Source organism: Musca vetustissima, unplaced genomic scaffold, assembly GCF_032173495.1.
Source record: "Musca vetustissima isolate MV318-11 ecotype Yass unplaced genomic scaffold, APGP_CSIRO_Mvet_v1 utg4101, whole genome shotgun sequence".
NCBI lineage: Eukaryota > Metazoa > Arthropoda > Insecta > Diptera > Muscidae > Musca > Musca vetustissima.
The window spans coordinates 709808-716662 of record NW_026886930.1 but is presented as its reverse complement, the minus strand read 5'-3'; positions in this window follow the sequence as shown (position 1 = coordinate 716662).

Below are 6855 nucleotides of genomic sequence, written 5' to 3'. Positions count from 1 at the left end.
AAAAAACAACAACAAAACAATAAAAATTTTTTTTGTAAATTATTTTTCTTCTCTTTAAAATATTCAAGTATATATGTGCAAAGTTACAAACATTGACAACCATTGGTATTGATTTACCAGCCCATTGAAAATCTTGAAAAATAAAAATCGAGAATGGGAGGGGTTCCCTTAAGGTATTTTAGTTCTTCTCCAAGTTTTTCCTTAGGTAAAGATCTTAGGTTCTTTTTTTCAAACCATGTGGCTGTCAACACACATCTCGGAACAGGGTATAAAAAGATCAGTTCAGTCGAACTTCACTATTTTTCTCATTGGTCATATTGATCAATTTAAAATAAATTTTGTACTCCGCTTCTTAGCTTTCAGACGTAAATTTCCCATTTTAGGTTATTTTAAACCAGTGACCAAACTATTATTTTCGGTTTCATGGATAGATTAAAACTTCCTCCTTGATAAGCTCCAAATAATTATGTCACAGGTTATATAAAGGTTCTTTCAGTCGATCTTAATAATATTTCTTAGTGGCCATATTTTTTTTAACAATGTAATAGGAAATCGAAAAATCCAGACTTTTTTTGACGGTTAACTTCGTATTTCTTACTGGTAAGGAAATGAGTGTACGACCCTTCGACAAAAGCCGTTGAGCAACATCTTCAAATCCGTCCGAAATTAAGGAATTTATCGGTAATATTCCGCCCCAAGTTATGATACCCTAGAGCAGATCTTGTCAAGAACTATGAACTGCCTCCACGGAGTCAAAGTCGATTTTTATCTAAATTAAAAATATTTCTCGTGTATTAATATCAATTTTAATTACCCATGAGTTTTGATTTTCTCCAATGTAGTCCTGTAGTAAGGCTCTGAATGTCTTCCATATTTCATAGAACATATTTTATCCTTCATCGATTACATTATTACATGCCATGTACATGCATTTCTATATAATCATTATTACCACCAATCGCCCTAATTTCGTCCCCAAGTTATGAACAATTAAAAATTGGTCACACCATTTTAATGGGTCAACAACAACAACATAAGTCAAATTGAAATTGAAAACGAAATACGAAAAACCAAAACGAACATCGACAATCAGTCAGATGGACAACCTTTTACACCTTTACTACATTTCCAATACAAGTTTTATTTTGGTCAGTCAGAAGAAAGGAAGATCAGAGGAAGAGAGGGTGAAACTGGAACAACGAACGACGACATGTAATACATTAGTGGTCAACACGTGCTTTTATTACAACATTCATTATTATGACAAGTTGTTATGGCTGAGCGTAGCTGCAGCAGCAACAGCTACTGTCAGCGTAGCCGTTGCTACTGTTACAGATTTGTTGTAAATATTCGATGCCGACGAATGTGTGCTCGGGGGGAGAAGGACTGATTTGTAAGTATTACGACAATCACACGACGAGTCAATTGAATGAATGATAAAAAAAAATTAAAAATAAAAACAAACAAAACGCAGTTAGCAGCAGATTTTACACATCAATGCATTTGTATTTGTTTTGCAAGCAACAACAAATACAATTGGCACAACAACAAAAAGAGGTAAAGCTTCTACAACAACAAGAATTCCATGATATCTGAAAAAGCAAATGCACTTTTATATCTAAATCGCACGAATGAACACACACTCTTACACAAGGCAATGCGAATAATTGCTGGCTTGCCTCTTCTTGCCTTGCAAGAACAACAAGAATACCCCAATCACAAACCCACAGTCCATCTATCAAGAGAGCAATGACATGTAGTTGAATGTGATTGTTGTTGTTGCTGCTGTTTTTTTCGGGGGAGCCTTTTTCACAACACTTTGTTTTGTTTTTAAACGAGGAGAAGAAGAAGTGCAACAACATAAACATGCACACACACAGAGGATTGTGTTCCCCAACAAAGAGACTGAGTGAGAGAGAGTGAATTCAAAATATACCTCTTCCCTCCCCAACTACACGACAAAGTGTAACAGTGTTTCCATCGACACTTGCTAAGATTTTATTACAGTAATAAAAATTATTTAATATGTGGTGCACTCTGCTCTCACTCTCTCTTTCTTTGCCACTCTAACTTGCTCTCTACAAAACATTGGCTCCCCAAAGCAATGCATGCACACGTGCAATTTTTTATACTTGAAAGTTAAGTATTCTCTTTTGCTTAAGATGTTGGTAAGCTCCTCTCATCCTCTTTAGGTTATTTTGTATTTGAGTATGCGATTTGTTGTTGCTGTTTTCAATAGGGGATTTATGTATTCCGTTCAACCGGTGCAATAAAAAAATTCTTGTTTTTCCACATCTTTAGTGTATTTTTTAAACATTGTATTTGCACACAAAGTTTTGTTTTTTTTTAGAATGGTGACGAGGATGGTATGAGATTTTGGAGTTATTGGTGAATTGGATTAAATAACGATGGTGCCCCAAGAAATGAATTTCAATAGCAATTCAGAAGGAGCTCAAAGTACAAAGTAGGACGTTATAAAAAGGCATTTATATTTTATAAAAATGAGATTAGGGCCATGAATGAAAGCAATTCAGTATTCTCTCTGAGCAAGCTATGAATCAGATCCAGAAAATACTATTGTCATATGCAATATTGGAATCAGCTTCATTTTCCTGGAAATATTATATTTCACGTCGTTATATGCTAATCTACCGAATTCCCTACAAACTATTTGAATCTACATTACTGAAGTTCACATTCCGATGCTTAAAAACCTCATCGTATAATTTGGCATAGCTTCAAAAAGTTATGCCGCAGATTAAAAACAGATCGGTTTAGTCAAACTTAATGTTTTTCTTATTGATCATGTTTTCCGATCAAAATGCTTATGGGGATTTTCATTTCCGATTTTATCATCAAAATTAAAATCCATGTGTAGAACAATATTTATGACACCATTAATGGTTTGTTATTGAAATCGGAATATACTAAACATTTTACTTAAACTTCCATCCCATCTTCTGGTTGAAATAAATAATATATATCTTAATATTTGTTCCATAAGCCGTTGTTCCAAGTATAAATGAATAAAATCAAAAGTCGACTTTTTGATTTCCTCAAAGATCAGAAGTCGACATCGAATTTTAGACTTTTCAAATTTTTAATCGATTAGTCTGCTTTCAATTGCATTGCTCTCTGATAGTACATAAATTTTGGAATTTTCTTTCCATTTTTTTATTGTTCACCAATTTCAACTTTGCTTAGAATTTTAAACATTTTGTTGCACCAAAACAACCAAAAATCACGATACACAAACAAACGAATGAATTGTGTCACAAATTGAACAAATATTTATTTCCGATTTATTTTCAATTGAATGATTGATGATCAACTTCCTTTTCTTTTTGCACTTTGATTTACTTATCAATAGTTCAATCGACGAACATATTCTTCTCCGTATTATAAAGCAGATGTTAATTGTTTTGTTTATGGCGGTACGGAGGTATATAAAATCATTTAGTACCTCGAAGCTGTAGTTTTTAAGTTGGTCCGAGTCTACTAAACGTCTTGTGCGTTAATACCATCAGTTTGGTCTTCCCGCCATTTACTGCCTGTCCCACTTTGGGACTTAGTCAATCTAAATTGACTAAATTTGTAAAATGTGTTTCCTATTTAATTTCATTATAATAAAAATTATAGTTTAAAGTTTCCAAATAATAAATTGAATTTTCCTCCTTTCAATTTCCCCAATCCTTTTTCGATGAACTTGAAATAATTAAACTTCTAATTACACTTAATTCCCCAAAGACTGTTTTCTAATTGAAATAGAAAAAAAAACTTCATGTCTTCCTTTCCGACAAAAAAATACCTAAGGATAATTGCTATATATGTACGAGTATGTATCCTTGTTATTGAATTCTAAAGGAATTTTTATGAAGTCTGTCTGTCTGTTAAAAGTCTACAAAGTTGCAGTACAACAAAAACGAAAGAAATAAACTTTGCAAATTAAGAGTTGGAAAAATTCAAAGTCACTTCTAATTCGTGTGCTTGATGAAGATGGTGTTAGTAACCTGAATGCTCTCTCACACATGCTCAAAGCGCAGGTTCTCTTACTCAGTTATGCTTTTATTTCTGAGCATACCTTGCCTGGCAAGTATCCTGTGTGTATGGGAATACTCTTTATTTCCGTTTTTATTTTGAACATGTTTCTTCCTATTCCAATGTACAACAACAATAAGAGGAGAGGCATGAAAAAAACAAACAAAACACAAGAAGAAAAAGAAGAACAAAAGAAACTAAACCATGCAGCGAATACTGGCACGCAAATATGTGTGTATGCACAATTCAAACAACAACAAAACAATGCAAGACAAGCCCCCTTCTTGTTGCCCGCCTAAAAAATAAAAAACAAAAACACCAACAAACAACAATAATAACAACAATATTTCTGACGCTGCAAGTTTTCTGACTGACTTTCGCTGCTGTCGCTGTTGTTGTATTTTTTTTTGCTAATTCTACTATGCACTAGGTGAGTGTTGGTGTGTAAACTCTGTTCTCTCACCACCCATCCCCTCCCTCTCTACTTCTTTTTTAGTATTTGTTGTTCTACAACTCCCTGCCATTCTCCTACCCAACCATAACAATGTCTGCCTGCGAGTTATGTTGTTGTCGCTGTTGTTTTCTTCCTTGTTTTGTCTCTAAAAAAATTGGCCAGACATGAAATTGCTATGCAGCCCAAAGTTTATTGCCACAGAAAGGCGAAAAAATGAACGGAGACAAAACGAAGCACTTACCTTTTTTTTTGGTAAACAAATTAATATCCTTTTTTCCACTTCAGTGATTTATTCTGCAACAATGTAATCCATTTAATTTTCGAACTCCAAATCGTGGGCCAGCCGGCCATTCAAACGTTTTGATGGGGACGACGAAAGTTCTTCTTTGCATTTCTCTCAATTCACTTTCAAACTCTTTTTACTTTTTTCTCTGTGGTCAATCACCACCACTTTTCATTCATTGCTTTTCTTTTCGCTTTTCACTTGTTTGGTGTTTTTTTCAATTTTTTCGTTTTGTTTCTTGTTTTCCCAATCGGCACAAACACACACTTTACATTCTTTTTTCTTGTGGTTGTTGTATTTTGGCGTTGCTTTTATGCTGGTTATTCTTGTTGTAATTCTACTTTGGTCACTCCACTACTACTGCGGCTGCTGCTGCTGCTCAATTGCATTGCTCTCTGATAGTACATAAATTTTGGATTTTTCTTTCCATTTTTTTATTGTTCACCAATTTCAACTTTGCTTAGAATTTTAAACATTTTGTTGCACAAAAACAAACAAAAATCGCGATACACAAACAAACGAATGAATTGTGTCACAAATTGAACAAATATTTATTTCCGATTTCTTTTCGATTGAATGATTGATGATCAACTTCCTTTTCTTTTTGCACTTTGATAGACTTGTTTTTTTTATTCTTTGATAGAACACAACTTAATAACAGACATAAAATAGAGACACGCCAATGATCCAACTAGAGAGACGCAACGCAATTTTAGCTCCAAACGGAACAACGTACGACAATAAACTGAACTCAGAAGATTACCGCCAGTCGCCAGAACGCCGCATTTCATGTTGGGGTAGAGCGAAAATTGCAATGTTTTGCTTTTGCATTACTACGACAACGACCGCGACGTTCGTGACGACCCCAGCCGAAAGCCCGAAACAAAAACACTATGCATGTCGGCATTTGATTGTTTTGTTTTTGATTTTGTTGTTCTCTTTCTCTTGGTATGGTGTTTTTGTTTGTGTGGAGAAGAGTAAATGAAATGCCCCCCAATGTGAGTTGCCCCAACGACGTTGTGTGTAACACTCTCTCGCTCTCTTAATCTTTGTTTGTATTTTAATATTGTGAGAGCTCCATTGAATGCAACGAGTTGCCAATCATCAAAATAATTAACGGAAAGGTGGAATTTAAATGAATTAAACCACAATTAAAAAGGCAATTAAATTTAAAGTCGTAAATGGTAATAATTATAGAATTTTACCAGATCTGAGAAAGGAAAATTCAGAGACCAAACTGTTCAAAGGCATTTTTAATTAAACACCATTTCTGAACGGTTTTGCAGACACCTACAAGCGGGGTATCTTGGGGAAGGTCTTGAAGTCCAGTTTTTTGTAATGAAATCGGATATATCCAATATATTTTTTCAGATTCGATATATGTACTTTATTGGGAACTTCTTATTTAAGGCAACTTTTAATTACTTACCACTCTTAAACAGTTCGACCACCGTCTACCAGGAAGTTCTTAATGTTCTCTTTACAGTAAAGAAATCTAATACAATCTTGGATTTTCGGGAAAATTACATATGTCATCAATCGCAAAAGAGATGACATATCCAATTTTCCTGAAACGTGATGGGCCTAAAAGAAACCTACAGATCCAGGTTGGGCATAAGCCATAAAAAATGTTTTAGGATTAAAAGCCATTTCGATTTCAATGTGAAGCATTACAAACACCTTAATGAGCTTCTAACAGCGGGACCTTATGGAAAGGTCTTGAAGTACTTTAATTAATTAAAATCTCAGTGGCGCCCCGTTGCCTGATTATAAGGACCATAGAACAATAATAATTTTAATTACAAACCCAGTGGCGCCCAATTGAATACTAATACATTCATTAACCTTATTGGAATGGTATTGAAGTGCATTAGTCAGTATCCCATTGGCGTCCAGTTGCATGATTATAGGGATCATAGAACAATAACAATTTAATTTACGGTCCCAGTGGCGCCCAATTGAATAATAATAATTTAATTTTCATTTCTTATTTTTCTTAAACATACATTTAATGTATGCTCCGTATTTTTATTTACATACAATTTTTTATATTTTATTTTATAAAATAATATTTGTAAAA